At 34.3% G+C, this 22,783-nt stretch overlaps 1 pseudogene; it reads left to right on the top strand.

The window, feature by feature from the left end:
• LOC137757640 (uncharacterized) overlaps positions 1-22,783 on the top strand; it is a 92,777-nt pseudogene that overhangs the window by 6,383 nt on the left and 63,611 nt on the right.

Genomic DNA, 22,783 nt, shown 5'->3' with positions numbered 1-22,783 from the left:
AAGGAATTATTTATCTCAGGGTGCTTTTTAACAAGACATTATCCTGTTGTTTAACTAGTGGTAACACAGGACTTTGGAATCTTCTGTGCATTAAGGTTAAAGAAAAAAGAAATAAAGGAGACAAAAGAATAGGGACGGGACCTGCACCATTGGGAGGGAGCTGTGAAGGAGGAAAGGTTTCCACACACTAGGAAGCCCCTTCGTGGGTGGAGACTGCGTGTGGCAGAGGGGGGAAGCTTTGGAGCCACAAGGGTGTGCAGCCACAGGCCCACCAGAAAGTCAAGAATCCAGCCTCATCCACCAGAACACAGGCACTAGTCCCCTCCACCAGGAAGCCTACACAACCCACTGAATGAACCTTAGCCACTGGGGACAGATACCAAAAACAACAGGAACTACGAACCTGCAGCCTGTGAAAAGGAGACCCCAAACACAGTAAGATAAGCAAAATGAGAAGACAGAAAAACACACAGCAGAAGAAGGTGCAGGGTCAAAACACAGCAGACCTAACAAATGAAGAGGAAATAGGTAGTCTACCTGAGAAAGAATTCAGAATAATGATAGTAAGGATGATCCAAAAATCTTGAAGTAGAATAGACAAAATGCAAGAAACATTTAACAAGTAAGTAGAAGAACTAAAGAGGAACCAAGCAATGACGAAAAACACAATAAATGAAATTAAAAAATACTCTAGAAAGGATCAATAGCAGAATAACTGAGGCAGAAGAACTGATAAGTGACCTGGAAGATAAAATGGTGGAAATAACTACTGCAGAGCAGAATAAAGAAAAAGAATGGAAAGAACTGAGGACAGTCTCAGAGACCTCTGGGACAACATTAGATGCACCAACATTTGAATTATAGGGATCCCAGAAGAAGAAGACAAAAACAAAGGGACTGAGAAAATATTTGAAGAGATTATAGTTGAAAACTACCCTAATATGGGAAAGGAAAGAGTTAATCAATTCCTGGAAACACAGAGAGTCCCATACAGGATAAATCCAAGAAGAAACACACCAAGACACATATTAATCAAACTATCAAAAATTAAATATAAAGAAAACATATTAAAAGCAGCAAGGGAAAAACAACAAATAACAGACAAGGAAATCCCCATAAGGTTAACAGCTGACCTTTCAGCAGAAACTCTGCAAGCCAGAAGGGACAGGCAGGATATACTTAAAGTGATGAAGGAGAAAAACCTACAACCAAGATTACTCTACCCTGCAAGGATCTCATTCAGATTTGATGGAGAAATTAAAATCTTTACAGACAAGCAAAAGCTGAGAGAGTTCAGCACCACCAAACCAGCTTTACAACAAATGCTAAAGGAACTTATCCAGGCAAGAAACACAAGAGAAGGAAAACACCTACAATAACAAACCCAAAACATTAAGAAAATGGGAATAGGAATACACATATCGATAATAACCTTAAATGTAAATGGATTAAATGCTCCCACCAAAAGACACAGACTGGCTGAATGGATACAAAACAAGACCCATATATATGCTGTCTACAAGAGACCCACTTCAGACCTAGAGACACATACAGACTGAAAGTGAGGGGATGGAAAAAGACATTCCATGCAAATGGAAATCAAAAGAAAGCTGGAGTAGCAATTCTCATAGCAGACAAAATAGACTTTAAAATAAAGACTATTACAAGAGACAAAGAAGGACACTATATAATGATCAAGGGATCGATCCAAGAGGAAGGTATAACAATTGTAAATATTTATGCACCCAACATAGGAGCACCTCAATACATGAGGCAAATACTAACATCCATAAAAGGGGAAATCGACAGTAACACAATCATAGTATGGGACTTTAACACCCCACTTTCACCAATGGACAGATCATCCAAAATGAACATAAATAAGGAAACACAAGCTTTAAATCATACATTAAACAAGATGGACTTAATTGATATTTATAGGACATTCCACCCAAAAACAACAGAAAACACATTTTTCCCAAGTTCTCATGGAATATTCTCCAGGATAGATCATATCTTGGGTCACAAATCAAGCCTTGGTAAATTTAAGAAAATTGAAATCATATCAAGTATCTTTTCTGACCACAACACTACGAGACTAGATATCAATTACAGGAAAATATCTATAAAAAATACAAACACATGGAGGCTACGCAATACACTACTTAATAACGAAGTGATCACTGAAGTAATCAAAGGGGAAATCAAAAAATACCTAGAAACAAATGACAATGGAGAAACGACAACCCAAAACCTATGGGATGCAGCAAAAGCAGTGCTAAGAGGGAAGTTTATAACAATACAAGCCTACCTCAAGTAACAGGAAACATCTCGAATAAACAACCTAAACTTGCACCTAAAGGAATTAGAGAAAGAAGAACAAAAATTCCCCAAAGCTAGCAGAAGGAAATAAATGATAAAGATCAGATCAGAAATAAATGAAAAAGAAATGAAGGAGACAATAGCAAAGATCAATAAAACTAAAAGCTGGTTCTTTGAGAAGATAAACAAAATTGATAAACCATTAGCCAGACTCATCAAGAGAAAAAGAGAGAAGACTCAGATCAATAGAATTACAAATGAAAAACGAGAAGTAACCACTGACACTGCAGAAATACAAACGATTATGAGAGATTACTACAAGCAACTCTATGCCAATAAAATGGACAACCTGGAAGAAAGGGACAGATTCTTAGAAATGCACAACCTGCCGGGACTGAACCAAGAAGAAATAGAAAATATGAACAGACCAATCACAAGCACTGAAATTGAAACTGTGATTTAAAATCTTCCAACAAACAAAAGCCCAGGACCAGATAGCTTCACAGGCGAATTCTATCAAACAACTAGAGAAGAGCTAACACTTATCCTTCTAAAACTCTTCCAAAATATTGCAGAGGGAGGAACACTCCCCAACTCATTCTACGAGGCCACCATCACCATGACACGAAAACCAGACAAAGATGTCACAAAGAAAGAAAACTACAGGCCAATGTCACTGATGAACATATATGCAAAAATCCTCAACAAAATACTAGCAAACAGAATCCAACAGCACATTAAAAGGATCATAAACCATGATCAAGTGGGGTTTATCCCAGGAATGCAAGGATTCTTCAATATATGCAAATCAATCAACATGATACATCATATTAACAAACTGAAGGAGAAAAACCATATGATCATCTCAATAGATGCAGAGAAAGCTTTCGACAAAATTCAGCACCCATTTATGATAAAATCCCTGCCGAAAGTAGGCACAGAGGGAACTTTCCTCATCATAATAAAGGCCATATATGACAAACCCACAGCCAACATTGTCCTCAATGGTGAAAAACTGAAACCATTTCCACTAAGATCAGGAACAAGACAAGGCTGCCCACTCTCACCACTATTATTCAACATAGTTTTGGAAGTGTTAGCCACAGCAATCGGAGAAGAAAAATAAATAAAAGGAATCCAAATCGGAAAAGAAGAAGTAAAGCTGTCACTGTTTGCAGATGACATGATCCTATACATAGAGAATCCTAAAGATGCTACCAGAAAACTACTAGAGCTAATCAATGAATTTGGTAAAGTTGCAGGATACAAAATTAATGCACAGAAATCTCTGGCATTCCTATACACTAATGATGAAAAATCTGAAAGTGAATATAAGAAAACACTCCCGTTTACCATTGCAACAAAAAGAATAAAATATCTAGGAATAAACCTACCTTAGGAGACAAAAGACCTGTATGCAGAAAATTATAAGACACTGATGAAAGAAATTAAAGATGATACAAATAGATGGAGAGATATACCATGTTCTTGGATTGGAAGAATCAACATAGAGAAAATGACTCTACTACCCAAAGCAATCTATAGATTCAATGCAATTCCTATCACACTACCACTGGCATTTTTCACAGAACTAGAACAAAAAATTTCACAACTTGTATGGAAACACAAAAGACCCCGAATAGCCGAAACAATCTTGAGAATGATAAATGGAGCTGGAGGAATCAGGCTCCCTGACTTCAGACTATATTACAAAGCTACAGTAATCAAGACAGTTTAGGTACTGGCACAATAAAAGAAATATAGATCAATGGAACAGGATAGAAACCCCAGAGATAAATCCATGTACATAAAGTCACCTTATCTTTGATAAAGGAGGCAAGCATATACAGTGGAGAAAAGACAGCCTCTTCAATAAGTGGTGCTGGGAAAATTGGACAGGTACATGTAAAAGTATGAAATTAGAACACTCCTTAACACCGTGCACAAAAGTAAACTCAAAATGGATTAAAGACCTAAGTGTAAGGCCAGACACTATCAAACTCTTAGAAGGAAAACATAGGCAGAACACTCTATGACATAAATCACAGCAAGATCCTTTTTGACCCAGCTCCTAAGGAAATGGAAGTAAAAACACAAATAAACAAAGGGGACCTAATGAAACTTAAAAGCTTTTGCACAGCAAAGGAAACCATAAACAAGACCAAAAGACAACCCTCAGAATGGGAGAAAATATTTGCAAATGAAGCAACTGACAAAGGGTTAATCTCCAAGACTTACAAGCAGCCCATGCAGCTCAATAAAAAAAAAAAACAAACAAACAACCCAATCCAAACATGGTCAGAAGACCTAAATAGACATTTCTCCAAAGAAGATATACAGATTGCCAACAGACATATGAAAGAATGTTCAACATCATTAATCATTAGAGAAATGCAAATCAAAACTACAATGAGATATCATCTCACACCGGTCAGAATGGCCATCATCAAAAAATCTAGAAACAATAAATGCTGGAGAGGGTGTGGAGAAAAGGGAACACTCTTGCATTGTTGGTGGGAATGTAAATTGATACACCCACTATGGAGAACAGTATGGAGATTCCTTAAAAAACTAAAAATAGAACTACCATACGACCCAGCAATCCCACTACTGGGCATATACCCTGAGAAAACCATGATCCAAAAAGAGTCATGTATCAAAATGTTCATTGCAGCTCTATTTATAATAACCAGGACATGGAAGCAACCTAAGTGTCCATCATCGGATGAATGGATAAAGAAGATGTGTCACATATATACAATGGAATATTACTCAGACATAAAAAGAAATGAAATGGAGGTATTTGTAGTGAGGTGGATGGAGGTAGAGTCTGTTATACAGAGTGAAGTAAGTCAGAAAGAGAAAAGCAAATACAGTATGCTAACGCATATATATGGAATCTAAGGGGAAAAAAAGGTCATGAAGAACCTAGTGGCAAGACGGGAATAAAGACACAGACCTACTAGAGAATGGACTTGAGGATATGGGGAGGGGGAGGGGTAAGATGTGACAGGGTGAGAGAGTGGCATAGACATATATACACTACCAAATGTAAAATAGATAGCTAGTGGGAAGCAGCCGCATAGCACAGCGAGATCAGCTCGGTGCTTTGTGACCACCTAGAGGGGTGGGATAGGGAGGTTGGGAGGGAGGGAGATGCAAAAGGGAAGAGATACGGGAACATATGTATATGTATAACTGATTCACTTTGTTATAAAGCAGAAACTAACACACCATTGCAAAGCAACTGTACTCCAATAAAGATGTTTAAAAAAAAAAAACTAACAATTTCTTTAATCTGTACACAAGACACATAGCTTTATAGATAGTCTCATTCCTTTTTCTAGTTCTTATTTTAGAACAATGAAAGATTTTCTTATTCACAGAAAACTTAATGATTTTTAGTGTATATATGTCCCTGCCACTCTCTCATATATACATTACCAGATGTAAAATAGGGTTTTATCTCTAGGGTATTTTGTTAGCTGCAAAGACTGACAGTTTTAATTCTTCATTTTTAATTTGAATACCATTTATTTCTGTTACTTGTCTAATTGTTCTGGCTAGGACTTCCAATATCATGTTGAATAAAGTATTGCACATTGATATCCCTTGCCTTGTTCCTGATTTTAGAAGAAAACCTTTGAACTTTTCACAGTTATAACGTTAGATGTGGGTTACTCATATATATTGCCTTTATTATGTTGAGGTACTTTTCTTCTGTGGATTTTGAAACTTGTCCAGTTTTTTTCTGCATCTGTGAGATGATCATATGGTTTGTATCCTTCATTTTTGTTAACCTGTGTACCACAGTGATGACAACTAGTTGTTGACTCAGTCTTGCCTAATGGGAATAAATCTCACTTGACCATTTTTTTGTGATTTTTTTAATGTACTGTTGAATTCAGTTTGCTAGTTATTTTCAGGATTTTGTGTCTGTATTCATCAGGGATGTTGGCCTAACCTTTTTATTTTTTGTAATGTCACCTGATTTTGGTATATGGCTAATACTGGCCTCACAAAATGACATGGGAATGCTCCTTTCTCTTCTGTGTTTTGGTTGAATTTGAGAAGGATTGGTATTATTTCTGTAAGTATTTGCTATAATTCCCTTCTGAAGCCTTCTTGTCCTGGACTTTTATTTCTTGGGAAGTTTTTGATTACTTCTTCAGTGTTCTTACTAGTTATCGATCTGTTTATATTATATTATATTTTATTTTGTTTTGTTTCTAAGGAGTTTTCGACTTCTATGTTGTCAAATTTGTTGGTGTTTTATTGTTAATAGTAGTCTCTTGTGAAACTTTTGTCTTATAAGATATAGTGAAAGCTTCCTACTTCATCTGATTTTTTTCTTAGTCCTTTCTCTCTTTTTTTTGTTGAGTTTATTAAAAAGTTTGTAAACGTTTGTAAGATTTTTTTTCAAAGAACCAGCTCTCATTTTCATGGTCTCTTTGTGTTGTCTTATTATTGTCTGTTTCATTTAATTCAGTTCTGATTTTTGCTATTTTTGTCTATAAAATTTGGGCTTCTTTTGTTCTACTATTTGTAGTTCCTTTGGTGTTGTTATATTGTTTATTTGAGAAATTTTGTATTTTTTGATGTAGGCATTTATTTCTATAATTGTGTTTGTCTGACTTCTTTTACTTCATCCCATAAGTTTTGGTATGTTGTATTTCTACCTTTATATGTCACAATGTACTTTTTTTGTTGTTTTGGTTTCTTCCTTGACCTACTGGTTGTTCAATAGCATGATTTAAAATATCCATATATTTATGAATTTTCCAGTTTTCTACCTGCAGTTGATTTCTAGTTTTATACCATTTTACTCAGCAAAGATGCTTGATTGTTTTCAGAGTTTTAAATGTATTAAGACTTTGTTTTGTAGCCTAACATATGATGTATCTTGCAGAATATTACATGTGCACTTAATAAGGATGTGTATTCTGTTGCTTCTGGATAGAATGTTCTGTATATATTTGTTAGGGCCATCTGGATTATCATATCATAGAAGTCTTACATTACCTTATTGATTTTTGTGGAGATTTCATTGATGAAAGTGGAGTATTAGAGTTCCCCACTATTATTGTATTGCTCTCTATTTCTTATTTTACATCTGTTAATATTCCTGTATACATTTAGGTACTCTTTTAGGTTATGAACCTTATCATTCAGTCCTGCCCAACCTCTTGGGTTTCTCTCACACTTTTCAGTTGTCCCAGCAACTTATTTTAATTTTTAATAGCTTCCAGTAATTGAAAGAGTGCCCAGACCTCTCAGTTTCTCACAGGGGAGCATCTCAGTCAGCACCTAGGTTCAGGCAGATTGGAAGTCAGACTCTTAGACAAGAGATTGTAGTGAATGCAAAATAGTTCTCTAAGACCACCAGTGTCAGCCTCAGTAGACAGCAGAGCCAAGTAATCAAGTGGTATACCTTGGGAAGCAGGTGTAAAAATCTGGTTCCCAAGTAAGTGAACAAGTCCTTTGCCTGTGGTATCCTGAGGCTTGTACTATCTCACTGCAGGGTAGGTAAACCCCAGTGCTAATAGACTACATGGAGGACTCCAAAATGGTGTTTGTCAACACCACTGTACTCATAAATGTGCTTCTAAAAATGGCTGCTGCCATTGTCTTTGTCCTTAGGTGCTGTTTCTTTTGCCTCTTGCCTCACCAAGAGTTTCTCCAGGATCAACAAGTGTGTCTGATCCAGAGTTCTTTCAAATTACTGCCTTTGTTCTGGGACTTGGAGCATGTGTGAATTTGTACTGTCCTTTAAGAGCTGAGTCTTTTTATTTTCCTCAGCCTTCCTCCTCTCCAAATGCAAGAGGTGGCCTTCAAATCCAGTCACTCTGGGTGGGGATGCCATTTACCTGGTTCCAGATCCCTGGATTGGGGAGCCCTATCAATGACTCAGATACCTTTCTTATTGGGGAGAATCTCTGAAATTGTTAATATTCTCCTGTTTGTGGGTCATCTACCAGGGAGTATGGGTCTTGACTATACTGTGTCCCCTCCCCACCTACCCGTCTCACTGAGGTTTCTTCTTTACAACTTTATGTGAAAAATATCTTTTCTGCTAATCATCAGGTCATTTTCAGAGATAGTTGTTTTGTAAATAATAATTTTGGTGTTCCTTTGGCAGGTGGTGAGCTCAGGGTCTTCTACTGTGCCATCTTGGCCATACCTGCTGTTGCATGTTCTTTGGATTTCATATTAAAAAATGTTGCCAAGTCCAATGTAAAAGAGTGTTTTCCCTATGTTTTCGTCTAGGAGTTTTACAGATTTAGGTCTTACATTTAATTCTTTCATCCATTTTAAGTTCATTTTTCTGAGTGTTGCAAGGTAATGGTTCTAATTTCATTCTTCTTACGTGGTTATCCCATTTTCCTTAAAATACTTATGAGAAACTGTTCTTTCCTATTGAGTGTTCTTGGATCCGTCATCAAATATTGGTTGACTGGACATGTGGATGTTTATCTGGAATCTTAATTCTGCCCCCTTTTTGTCTTTTTAGCTCAGTACCATAATGCTTTCATTACCATAGCTTTATAGTGTTCTCTGAGATCAGGATATCTGATGCCTTTAGGTTTCTTCTTTATTCTCTGAATTGTTTTTGTTATTTGGGGTCTCTGGGTACTCTATATGAATTTGGGGATTGTTCTTCCTAATTCTCTCAAATATGCCTTTAGAATTTTGGTAGGGCTTGCATTAAATGTGTAGATGGCTTGGATGATATAAGCGTTTTAACAATATAATATTTCTGATTCATGAACATCGTCTTTCCATTTGTGTTTTTTTCAGTTTATTTCACTAAAATCTTATAGGTTTTTTTATATCTTTCACTTAATTGATTAAATTTATTCATAAGATTTTCATTGTCTTTGGTGCAAATATTAAATGAGACTGTTTCTTTTAATTCATTTTTAGGTATTTCATTGTTAGTGTAGAATGATACAACTCTTCTCTATATACAGGCGTGTCTCAGAGATACTGCAGTTTTAATTGCAGACCACCATAGTAAAGTGAATATTGAAATAAAGCAAGCCACAATATTTTTTTTTGGTTTCCTAGTACATATAAAATTTATATTTACACTCTAGTGTAGTACACAATAACATTATGTGTAAATAAACCAACATATGTACCTTAATTTAAAAAATACTTTATAGTTAAAAAATGCTAACCGTCATCTGAACCTTCAGTGAGTCATAATCTTTTTGCAATAGTAATATCAAAGATCACTAATCACAGATCACTATAACAAGTATAATAAGATGAAAAAAGTTTGAAATATTGTGAGAATTACCAAAATATGACGCAAAGACAGAAAGTGAGCAAGGGTTACTGGAAAAAAATTGGTTCCAGTAGACTTCATGTACAAAACTTCCATTTGTAAAAAAAAAAAAAAAAAAATCACCACGTATCTGAAGTGAAATAAAGTAAAGCACAATAAAATGAAGTATGCCTGTACTGACTTCATATCCTGCAATTTTACTTAATTTGTTGATTAGTTCTAGCAGTTTTTTGTTGGGTCTTTAGGATTTTCTATATACTAGATAATGTCATCTGCAAATAAAGACAATTTTACTTCTTTCTTTATAACTTGGATAGATTTTATTTTATTTGATTGCTCTAGCTAGGATTTCCAGTCCTGTGTTGAATAAGGGTGGTGAGATTGGCACCCTTCTTTTTTATTTATCTTGGGGGAAAAGCTTTCAAACTTTTATCATTGTGAAAGTTGTTTGCTTGTCATATATGGCATTGTAATGTTACAGTATGTTCTTCAGTAATTTATTGAGAGTTTTTATTATGAATGGATATTTAGTTTTGTCAAATGTCTTTTCCTGCATCTTACTGAAATGATCATATGATTTTTTCCCATCTCATTCCATTAATGTAAAACACCATATTTACTGATTTGTGCATTGAGCAACATCTTTGATCCCAGGGCTCAATCCCACTTGATCATAGTAAATGATCACTTTCAGAATGCTACTCAATTTGTTTTGCTGGTATTGTATTTTGCATTTTTGCACATATATTCATCAAGAATATGACCCTCAATTTCTTTCTTTCTTTTTCTTTTTTTGTAGTATCTTTATCAGATGATAGTATCAGGGTAATATAGCCTCAAGAATGATTTTGGGCATGTTCTCTCTTCTTCAGTTTTTTGGAAAAGTGTGAGAAGGTCTGGTGTTAATTCTTCTTTAAATATTCGGTAGAATTTGCCAGGAAAGCCATCTGTTCCTGGGCTTTTTTTTTTTTTTTTTTTTTTTGAGGTTTAATTACTGATTCAATCTTGTTAGTTATTTTCTGTTCATATTTCATTTGTCCATGATTTAATTTATTAGTTGTATGTTTCTAGAAATGTATCTATTTCTTCAAGGTTATCCAACTTCTTGGTATATAATGATCTCTTATGATCCTTTGTTTCTTGGGTATCTTTGGAAAGTCATGACTTTTATTTCTGGTTTTACATGTTATTCTTTTTTTCTTAGTTTAGCTAACAGCTTGTCAATATTTTTTAATATTTTCAAAAACCAGCTCTTAGTTTAATCGAGTTTTTATTTAGTCTGTATTTCATTTATTTCTGCTCTGATATTTGTCTCCTTCCTTCTGCTAATTTTTGGTTATTCTAGTATGTTATTCTTTTTTAAAGTTCCTTTAGCTATATAGTCAGTTGGTATTTGGTATCTTTCTCTTTTTCTAAATATACACATTTATCACTAATATCATCACTCTAGGAACTACTCTTACAGCACTCCATAAATTTTAGTGAATTGTGTTGTCATATTAATTTGTTTGGGAATATTTAAAATTTCCCCTTTGATTTCCTCTTTGACCCATTTGTTTTTCAGTAGAGTTTAGTTAATTTCCACATATTCTTAAATTTTTTAGCTTATCTCCTGTTATTGATATCTTGTTCTATGTCATTGTGGTCAGAAAGATTCTTGTGATTTCAGTCATATTAAATTTGCTAAGGCTTGTTTTGTGGCCTATCATATCATCTTGATAAATACATTCTACATGTATTTGAAAGAACTGCGTAATATCCTGCTATGGATTAAATATATGTAATATATGTAATATGTTTTAATATGTATATGTGTTTATTTCCATAAAATACATAACATGTCATTTAACATATATATTTTACATAATGTGACATATATATGCACACATATACTGGTGTATGTGTGTGTGTGTTAGGTCCATTTAATCTGTGGTTCAAGTTCAACATTTCCTTGTTAATTTTCTGTCTGCATGTATTTTTCTATTTCTAGAGGTGGTATTGAATTCCCTACTATCATGCCATTGTTATCCATTTCTTTCTTTGATCTATTAGTAAACATAGGTAATCTGATAAATTCTTGTGTGCTTATATATTTACCATTGTCATATCTTCTTGATAGGCTGATTAGTCATTATATTATAATGACCTTTGAATTTTGTTACCATTTTTTCTTAGTTTATTTGTCTGATACAAATATAGTTACCTCCTCTTTCTTTATGTTTCTAGTACATAGATTATCTCATCTTTCCTTCACTTTCCACCCATGTCCATTAGTTAAATTAAATTTCTTACAGTTGGTCTTGTTTCTTTAATCTGCTTTTTCAATCCATTCTTCAGGTCTCTGACTTTTGATAGTAGAAGTCAATCTATCTACATACAGTATTTTTAACAGAACAAAAGTTTATTTTTTTAATTGTTTAATTAATTTTTATTAGAGTATAGTTGGTTTACAATATTGTGTTAGTTTCTGGTGTACAGAAAAGTGAATCAGTTATTCATATAAATATATCCACTCTCTTTTGTATTTCCTTCCCATTTAGGTCACCACAGAGCATTGAGTGGAGTTCCCTGTGCTATACAGTAGGTCCTCACTAGCTATCTATTTTATACATAGCAGTGTATATATGTCAATCCCAATCTCCCAGTTCATCCCACCCCCCCATCCCCCTTAGTATCCATATATTTGTTCTTTACCTATGCGTCTTTATTTCTGCTTTTAAAATAAGTTCATCTGTACCATTTTTCTAGATTCCACATATATTCATTAATATACAATATTTTTCTCTATCTGACTTAATTCACTCTGTAACAGTCTGTGGTTCCATCTACATCTCTGCAAATGATCCAATTTCATTCCTTCTTATGGCTAGGTAATATTCATTGTGTATAGGTTGCTCCTATGTCCTGGCTATTGTAAATACTGCTACAATTAACTTTGGGGTAAATGTATTTTTGAATTACAATTTTCTCTGGATACATGCCCAGGAGTGGAATTGCTGGGTCATATGGTAGTTGCATTTTTTTTTTTAAAGGAAACGCCATACTGTTCTCCATAGTGGCTGTATCAATTTACATTCCCACCAATAATGTAAGGGTTTTCACATTTCTCCACACCCTATTCATCACTGTTTGTAGATTTTTTTTTATTATGGCCCTTATGATCAGTGTGAGGTGACACCTCATTGTAGGTTTGATTTGCATTTCCCTAATAATTAGTGAGGTTGAGCATCTTTTCATGTGTTTGTTGGCCATCTGTATGTCTTTGGAGAAATGTCTATATAGGTCTTACACTCATTTTTTGATTAGGTTTGTTTTTGTTTTTGTTTTTGTTTTGTTTATATTGAGCTACCTGAGCTGTTTGTATGTTTTGGAGATTAATCCTTTGTCAAATGCTTCCTTTGCAAATATTTTCTTCCATTTTGTGGGTTGTCTTTTAGTTTTGTTTATGGTTTCCTTGGCTGTGAAAAAGCTTTTAAGTTTAGTTAGGTCTCATTTGTTTATTTTTGTTTCTATTTTCATTACTCTAGGATGTGGGTCAAAAATGATCTTGCTGGAATTTATGTCAAAGTGTGTTCTGCCTGTGTTTTCCTCTAAGAGTTTTATAGTGTGTGACCTGACATTTAGGTCATTTATTTTGAGTTTATTTTGAGGTATCGTGTTCAGGTGTGTTCTAATTTCATTCTTTTACATGTAGCTGTCCAGTTTTACCAAAACCATTTTTTAAACAGACCATCTTTTCTGCATTGTGTCAATATATTCTTGCCTCATTTGTCATAGACTAAGTTGCTTTAGGTGCATGGATTTGTCTCTGCATTTTCTATCCTGTCCACTGATCTATATTTTGGTTTTGTGCAAGTACCATACTGTCTTGTTTACTGTAGCTTTGTAGTATAGTCTGAAGTTAGAGGTCATTATTCTTCCAGCTCCGTTTCTCTTTCTCAAGATTGCTTTGGTTACTGGTGGTCTTTTGTGTTTCCACAAAAATTGAAAAATTTTTCGTTCTAATTTTCTGAAAAATGCCATTGTTTATTTGATAGGGATTGTATTGAATCTGTAGATTGTTTTGGGTCATTTAGTCATTTTCACAGCATTGATTCTTTCATTCCAAGAACATGGTATATCTCTCCATCTGTTTTTGTCATCTTTGATTTCTTTCATTAGTATTTTACAGTTTTCTGAGTACAGACTTTTGCCCAGTTTGGTAGGTTTATTCCTAGGTATTTTATTCTTTTCGTTGCAATGGTAAATGGGATTCTTTCCTTAATTTCTTCCTTATCTTCCATTGTTAGTGTATAGGAATGCAAGAGATTTCTGTGTATCAATTTTGTATCTTGCAACTTTACCAAATTCACTGATTAGTTCTAATTTTCTCATGGGATCTTTAGGATTTTCTGTGCATAGTATCACGTCATCTGCAAACAGTTACAGTGTTTGTTTCTTTTCCAATTTGTATTCCTTTTATTTCTTCTCTGATTGCCTTGGCTAGGACTTCCAATTCTATGTTGAATAATAGTGGTGAGTGTGGACATCCTTGTCTTCTTCTTGATCTCAGAGAAAATGTTTTCATTTTTTTCACCATTGAGAATGATGTTCACTGTGGGTCATACATGGCCTTCATTATGTTGAGGTAGGCTCTCTCTGTGCCTACTTTCTGGAGAGTTTTTATCATAAATCCATTTCAAATAATGTCATAAACTTTTTCTGCATCTGTTGAAATGATCGTATGGTATTGATTTTTCAATTTATTGATATGGTGTATAACACTGATTGATTTGCAGATATTGAAGAATCCGTTCATCCCTGGAATAAATGACACTTGATCATGATGTATGATAATTTCAATGTGTTGTTGGATTCTCTCTGCTAGTATTTTGTCCAGGATTTTTCCTTCTATGTTCATCATTGATATTGGCCTGTAATTTTCTTTTTCTTTTTTTCTTTTTTTATGGTGTCCTGTCTTTGTCAGGGTGATGAGCTCCTCCTAGAATGAGCTTGGGAATATTCTTCTTCCCAATTTTTTGGAAGAATTTCTGAAGGGTAGATGTAAACTCTTCTTTAAATGTTTTATAGAATTCACCTGTGAAGCTATCTGGTCTGGACTTTTGTTTTGGGGAGAGTTTTAATCACATTTTCATTTTCAGTACTTGTGATTAGTCTGTTCTTATTTCCTATTTCTTCCTGGTTCATTCTTGGAAAGTTTTACCTTCCTAAGAGTTTGTCCATTTCTTCCACGTTGTCCTTTGTTGTTGTTTTTTTTTTTGTTTGTTTGTTTTGTTTTTTTTGTTTGGCATAGAGCTACTTTAGTAGACTCTTATGATTCATTGTATTTCTGCAGTGTTTTTTGTAACTTCTCCTTTTCCATTTCCAATTTTATTGAGATGACTCCTCTCCCTTTCTTTCTGATGAGTCTGGCTAAAGGTTTATCAATTATTTTTTCTGTCTTCTCAAGAAATAGCTTTTAGTTTTATTGATCTGTGCTATTGTTTTTTTTTGTTTCTATTTTATTTATTTCTGTTCTGATCTTCATGATTTCTTTCCTTCCACTAAATTTGGGTTTTGTGAGTTCTTCATTCTCTAGTTGCTTTATATATAAGGTTAGGTTGTTTTTTGAGTTATTTCTGGTTTCTTTAAGAAGAATATTGCTATAAATTTCCCTATTAGAACTGCTTTTGCTGTTTGCCATAGGATTTGGGTCGTCTCGTTTTCATTGCCATTTGTTTCTAGGTGTTTTTTGATTTCCTCTTTATTCCTTCAGTGATCCATTGAGCACTTAGTAGCATATTATTTAGCCTCTATGTGTTTGTGATTTTTTCAGTTTTTTTCCTGTAATTGATTTCTTTTTAATTTTTTTAACATCTTTATTGGAGTATAATTGCATTACATTGGTGTGTTAGTTTCTGCTTTATAACAAAGTGAATCAGCTATAAGTATACATATATCACCATATACCCTTCATCTTGTGTCTCCTTCCCATCATCCCTATCCCTCCTCTCTAGGTGGTCACAAAGCACCGAGCTGATCTCCTTGTGCTATGTGGCAGCTTCCCACTAGCTATCTCTTTTACATTTGGTAGTGTATATATGTCCATGACACTCTCTCACTTTGTGCCAGCTTACCCTTCCCCCTCCCTTTGTCCTCAAGTCCATTCTCTACATCTGTGTCTTTATTCCTGTCTGATGCCTAGGTTCTTCATAAACTTTTTTTAGATTCCATATATGTGTGTTAGCATATAGTATTTATTTTTCCTTTCTGACTGACTTCATTCTCTATGACAGTCTCTAGGTCCATCCACATCACTACATATAACTCAATTTCCTTTCATTTATGGTTAATATTCCATTGTATATATGAGCCACGTCTTCTTATCCACTCATCTGTCCATGGACACTTAGGTTGTTTCCATGTCCTGGTTATTGTAAATAGAGCTGCAATGAACATTGTGGTACATGACTCCTTTTGTATTATGGTTTTCTCAGGGTATATACCCAGTGGTGGGATTGCTGGGTCATATGGTAATTCTATTTTTAGTTTTTTAACAAATTTCCATACTGTTCTCCATAATGGCTGTATCAATTTAAATTCCCACCAACAGGACAAGAGGGTTCCCTTTTCTCCACATCCTCTCCAGCATTTATTGTTTATATATTTTTTGCTTCTGACTCTTCTGTAGTTCCATTGTTACCTTCCTCTCTTCTTGTCTGTTTTCTTGGCTTTGTGGTTTTCCATGTTGATATACTCTGATGCTCTTATCTTTTTCTTTTGTAATTCTGGTATAGGATTTTGCTTTGCGGTCCCTGTGAGACTTACAGATAGCATGTTATAGAAGTAATAGTGCATTTTACATTGATAGTAACTTAAGCTGGATTGCATGCTGAAACTCTGCCCTCCAACTCTGTTTTATTTTTTTGTCACAAGTTACCTACTCATTGTATATTCATTGTCAAATTATAGTATCTATAGTTAGTTTTCACATTCTTTTCCTTTAATGATTGTACTATGTTCAAGATTTTAAGACAACAAGATATTACAAACTTAGCACTTTTTCAGTCTGCCTGTGTATTTACCTTTACCAGTGTGTTGTATATTTTTTATGTTTTCATGGTAGTAATTGAAATTCAGCTTTGAGAACTTCTTTCAGGATTTCTTGTAATGCAAGTCTCAATGGTGATTAAATCCTTCACTTTTATTTGTTTGGGAAATTTCTCTTCATTTTTGTGAAGGGCAACTTGGTCAGAAGGTTTCAGGTTTCTCCAGAAATTTGAATATATCATGCCACACTCCTCTTGCCTGTAAGATTTCACCTGACAGATCTGCTAAGAGCCTAATAAGGTTTCCAGTGTAAGTTTCTATCTTTATTTCTCTTGATGCTTTTGGGATTCTATCTTTGCCATTGATTTTTGGCAGTCACTCCTACTGTTTCTTTTAGAGGATTGTTTTTGTTTACCACTTCCAAGGTTTGGGAATTTTTTAGAAATTATTTTTAAAACAATTATTTCTGCCATATCTTCCACTCTGTACTCTCATGGTTCTGATATCTTTTCTTTTTATGGCATGCCATGGATTAAGTAGGCCTCCTTCTCTCTTTTTCTTTTTGTTATTGGTTCTTTTTTCTTCTGTTTTTTGTTTTCTTTTGTTTTTTCCTTGGACTGGCTTTTGTCAAAGGTTTTGCCCTCAAATTCACTGATTCTATCTTCTGTCTGCTCTATTTTGTTGTTGATGTTATCTATTGTATTCTTCATTTCATTCATTTAATTTTTAGTTCTGGTGTATTTCAATGATTTTTACCTGTTTAAAATTTTCTCAATTTGATCATTTATTATATTCCTGGTTTTGTTGAATTTGTCTTGTGTTTTCTTGTAGCTCCTTGTGTTTCTCTATCAGTTTTGTGTCTTTATCTGAAACATCACAGATGTTCTCTATCTTTGTATTTGGTTCCTGAGGGATTATCTTGATCTCTGTTGATGTCATGTTTCCTTGGTTCTTCATGCTCTTTGGAGTTTTATATTGCAGTTCCACATTTGAAGTAGGAGTCACCTCCTCCAATCTTTTCCAGTGACCTTCAGTTGAGAGATACATTTCTGTGGTTGTGCTGTATATTCTGATGCTTTTTTTGTCCCTTTTAAATACACGTGCCCATGATTTTTGCCTCTTCTTGTGGAAGATTTCTTAAAATCGTATGTCTTTTCTCCATCTTACAATGCACCAAGCCACCTGCCTGAAACCCAATTTATATTTTTCCAACGGTGTCAATATAGGTGAAGATTGTGCTTTGTCCCTTTCCCACAGAAGTGGCTTATTTTCTCCACATGTTGACTTTGTACCCAGTCTTTTTTACCTCTGTGCTCAGGAGCATACAGAAGAATCTGGGAATGTGTAAGTTTGGAATTCAGGACATTGGGGGTGTCCATAGTCCACTTGGGATTATTTCTGTGTGTAAGGTTTTCCTAGCACCTTGTGGATGGTCATCCAGTGGGAGACCACAATGCAGTCAGCTGTGAAACAAGTCCTTTTAATGCCCTATGGTATTCTTATCTGCCTCTTTTCTGATCTCATTCCTCTCCTACCATGGTGGTAATGATTTAATACCTTGGGTGCTGTAGGAGAGAAATGGTTTTCTTTAGTAGAGACCCATGAAGCTGGGGAAGCTGGGCGCTCACTCACCAGTCTAGCTTTCCCCAAGATACATTTTGTTGGCTGCATCAACCTCTTAGCTGGACCCTGGGGTGTAGGGGTGATGCCAGTGAAGTCCACTTTATTGAATTCATTGTCAGCTTTTTTTTTTCCTTGCTGCATGGGAGTGGTGAAGTTGTTTTTGAAACCAGGACTTCTACAAAGGCTCTTTCATTCCTGGGTGTCTGTCGAGGTCAGTTTTCTCAGATCATGACCAAGAGGGACAGAATCTAATTGGCAAGACCCTGATGGTTTCCCAGCTCTTACTGATGTCTGTATCCTTATTTGAAGATGCATAGGTGTGTGAAACTTCTTCTAGGTTCTTTGGTGTATGGTGCTGGATCTTTGAACTCCCAGAACAGTATTTTTGTTCATGAATGGATGTTGAAATTTAGTTGTTAAGAGGAGGATAATAGGGAGGGGTGTGTTATGCCTCCATGACGTTGTGACTTCATGATTTAAGTTTGATTTTGTATGGTTTACATTTCTTTATTAAATTTTCATTTTTCTTCATGCATTGCTTTCTTGGTTTCATTTAGTTGTCTGTGTTCTTTTCCACCTCATCAAGCTTCTTTTGATTACATTGTCAGTTAGTTCATAGATCTTCATTCCTTTGGGATTGTTTAATGGAGTTTTGTTAGTTTTCTTTGGTGGTGTCATGGCTGCCTGACTCCTCATGATCCATGTAAACTTGTGTTGGTGTTGGTGGATTTGAAGGAACAGACACCTCTTTCAGTTTTTATTGTCTGACTTTGGAGGTAAGGACCTCCTGTGGGTCCCTGGGCTAATGGTTTTACTGCTGGGATTGCAGTCTAAAAGGGTTGGCTGCTGCTGGGTCTGCAGTGAGGTTTGCTGGCAGACCTGTTACCAGTGCCTTGGGCAGGTGTGCACCTTGGTCAATTCAGGACCTTGCTCTATAGTCTGACCCTGGGACCAAGGTCTGCTTCAGATCTGTATATGGTGGTTTTGATACCATATGTGCAGATGGTTAATATCCAACGTCTATAAATAGCTCATAAAACTCAACATAAACAAATAATCTAAATTAAAAATGGGCAGAAGAACTGAAGAAACTTTTCCAAAGACGATGTGCAGATGGCCAACAGGCACATGAAAAGATAATCAACATCACTAATAATTAGGGAAATTCACATCAAAACTACAAATGAGATTTCACTTCATACCAATCAAAATGGCTATTATCAAAAGTATACAGATAAGTATTAGAGAGGATGTGGAGAAATGGGAAACCTAGTACACTCTTGGTGGGAATGTAAATTTTGAAACCACTACGGAAAACAGTATGGAGGTTTATAAAAAGCTAAAAATAGAACTACCATATGGCCCAGCCATTGTATTCTTTGGTATATATCTAAAAAACAAAAAAAACAAAACCACTAATTTGAAAAGATACATGCACCCCAATGTTTATAGCAGCACTTGTTACAATTGCCAAGGTATGAAAGCAAACTAATTGCTCATCAATACATTAATTGATATAAAAGATGTGGTATATATGTATATATAAAACTGTATATTACTCATGGATAAAAAAGAATGAAATGCCATTTGCAGCAACATGGATAGAATTGGAAGGCGTTATGCTAAATGATATAAGGTAGACAGAGAAAGACAAACATAGACATCACTTATATGTAGAATCTAAACAATACAAAAAACAAGTGAATGTATCAAACAAAAACCAGACTCACTGATATAGACAACAAACCAGGGATTACCACTGAGGAGATTAAGAGGGAGGAGGGTATGCAGACATAGTGGGAAAACTGGTTATTATGTGATTGAATGAAATCATGTGTGTAAAACTTTTGAAAATTGTAAACAACTATGAAATTTAAAGCATCTTTCATTCAATAAAAAAAGATGCTTTAGGTAGAATTCTATTTCCTACAGTTTACTAATACAGAGCATGTCTATTATTTGCTGTTTATGCACAAACTACAAAGATAAAAAAAAAACAAAACACTGTACTTACAATGTCACTCATTTCTAGGAATGAAAGAGAGTTTTCCTCCTAAAATTTAATATTTATCAATGCAGCCTTGAAACACATAACAAACACCTCAAGAATCTGGATTATAAAAATGACTAACACATTTATTCCTCCTTCAGAATGATGGATCTATAATTAAAAGGAAGATCAAAAAATCTAGTTATAAATATATAATGAAGATATTCTATTTGTGTAAATTTAAAGTAGGACATTAAGACATTATTTTATTTATAAAAACATAATATAAATGTTATTTTAAAATTTCCCACTCTTTGGGATTTCCTTAAAGTAGATCTGCTTTCTTCTAACATCAAATTTTACTTTATCACTATTTACCATTTATTTACAAAAATACTAAATAAAATAATATTATTCCACTCAAATATGACTGTAAAAATATTTTGAATGCAGAGCTACTTATATAAAATGCACAGATAAACATATTTATTTTAGGATCTAATTATGCATTATTTTATTCATAAATAATAATGACAGACCTAAGCCTTTTTTGTACAGGTTTTATATAAATTTTAGTTTCAAGTTCCAAAATTTTAAAAATGACATGTGTTTCAAAAATTTTGTGCATTACTTGCCAGGTATTATTCTATGTTCACCAATTTGTTATAAATCTCTGTGTAAAAGGGAGGAAATAATTTTTATTTCCTGGACCCAAGAAATTATTTTATTTAAAAGATTTTGTAGAATGATCTTGTGCATATTTCACCATAAAAAATAAGCAGTCTTTATATTGTGCATGAATAAATGAGAAGTAAACCCTGGCTGAATGCTAAACTTTAATTGCTAGGAGACCTGTCGTCTTGTGATGTCACAGCTACTCAGGTTGAGAACGATTGTGATGGTCTAGACAGTTTTTCTGTGTAGGCCTGTAAAACATCGTTTGAACCTGCAGGGTTGAAAACCATGAAGGTGAGAAAAGTAGCTGAAGAAAATTTTATTTGAGGTGGCACATATTTCTTCAGAAATTCAAGATGTGTCTCCTAGAGATGTACCAACTGGTTCAGAAACCTCCATTAGATATCCATTGTTTCATCACACATTCACTGGGGACTTGGTCTTGAGATCTATGATTGAAGAAAATGATTTTCAGGCTCTGTCTGAAGGATCCTTGATTAAAAGACCACATTACATATTTTGTGTCTCTTAACCCAATGAAGATAATGATTTTCTTTCTCTAACCTTCCCCAGAAAACTTTGGAAAACAGTTGGAAGTGATCAATTTAAGTCCATTTGGTGGGATAAACATGGAACTTCTATAGTGATAATGAAGAACACTTCAAGAAAGAAGTTTTGTATAGAAAGGCCCCTTTCAGAATATTCGATACTGGAAGTATGAAAAGTTTACTTTGACAGCTTAGCCTTTATGGGTTTAGTAAAGTGCAAAAGAATTTTCAAAGATCTGCTTCTTTGGCTGACTTTCTTACAGGAGAAAAAGAATTCTCCATATTAAGCAAGGTATTTAAAAAATTACCACTTATGAATGTTTATTTATATATGTATATATATATAATTTTATTTTGTATATCAGGAATATATAGTAATATATGTAAAACTAGATTTTGAAAATAAATGCAACTACTAAGGCTAAAATTATTTATTTTTTTCAAAATAATGAGGACAATTTGGATATTAAACATTCAAGGTTGTGAGAAATTTTGCTAGCAAATTTGAATCTTATCAGAACTCTAAATAAAGGCACTGAAACCACTTTAGAAGTAATATTCACTTATTGTATGTATAATTTTAAACTTGAGGACAATAATATTTAAATGTCTATTTTACAATAAGTAATTAAAAAGTAGTGAGCAATGTACATATATTTATGACATTATCTTTGCACAAAATTGAAATCTGAGATTTTACAGGTTAACCTTATTGTAGTCTCATAACTTGGTTTAAAATGTTACTAAATAACATTTAGTTTGGTTTTAGTTACAGTTCCTGTAACCAACATGTCCTTTGGTTTTAGTTACAGTTCTACCATAATCCAAATTTTAAGTGAAGCTGTCCCCAACTTTTAGTAAGGATTAAAAGAAAAGCCAGGATTAAAAATGCTTCTCCAGTATCTTCATTAGTTCAATATTTCAAGAAACACTTGAAAGAAAGAGGTAATGTGCATAATCATAATTCTGGTATTGTTGCTTAAACTAGTGGAGAAATTGTATTTTCACCCTCCACAAATTTAAATGTGCCTTTAATAAGTAAGCTTTCTACCAGTCAGATAATTTTTCATACAAGTATACCAATTAGAAGTGATTTTTCTTCTGTATCATCAATGTCACTTAGGCCACCAGAACAAATTTTAATGGATCCACATGCTATTTTAAATCAGTGGACCACTTTTCATACACAGTCACATAACAGCTACATGCAAGCAAATGGCTGCATTGTGAATTTTGTTACAACAACAACTTCTACTTCTCAGTACCGCATTGGATCTCTCTTACAGAGCAGTAATTTTGGACTGA

This window comes from Eschrichtius robustus, chromosome Y, assembly GCF_028021215.1.
Source record: "Eschrichtius robustus isolate mEscRob2 chromosome Y, mEscRob2.pri, whole genome shotgun sequence".
Taxonomy (NCBI): domain Eukaryota; kingdom Metazoa; phylum Chordata; class Mammalia; order Artiodactyla; family Eschrichtiidae; genus Eschrichtius; species Eschrichtius robustus.
Note: the sequence above shows the minus strand (reverse complement) of the source record. Positions and strands in the feature narration are given on the sequence as shown.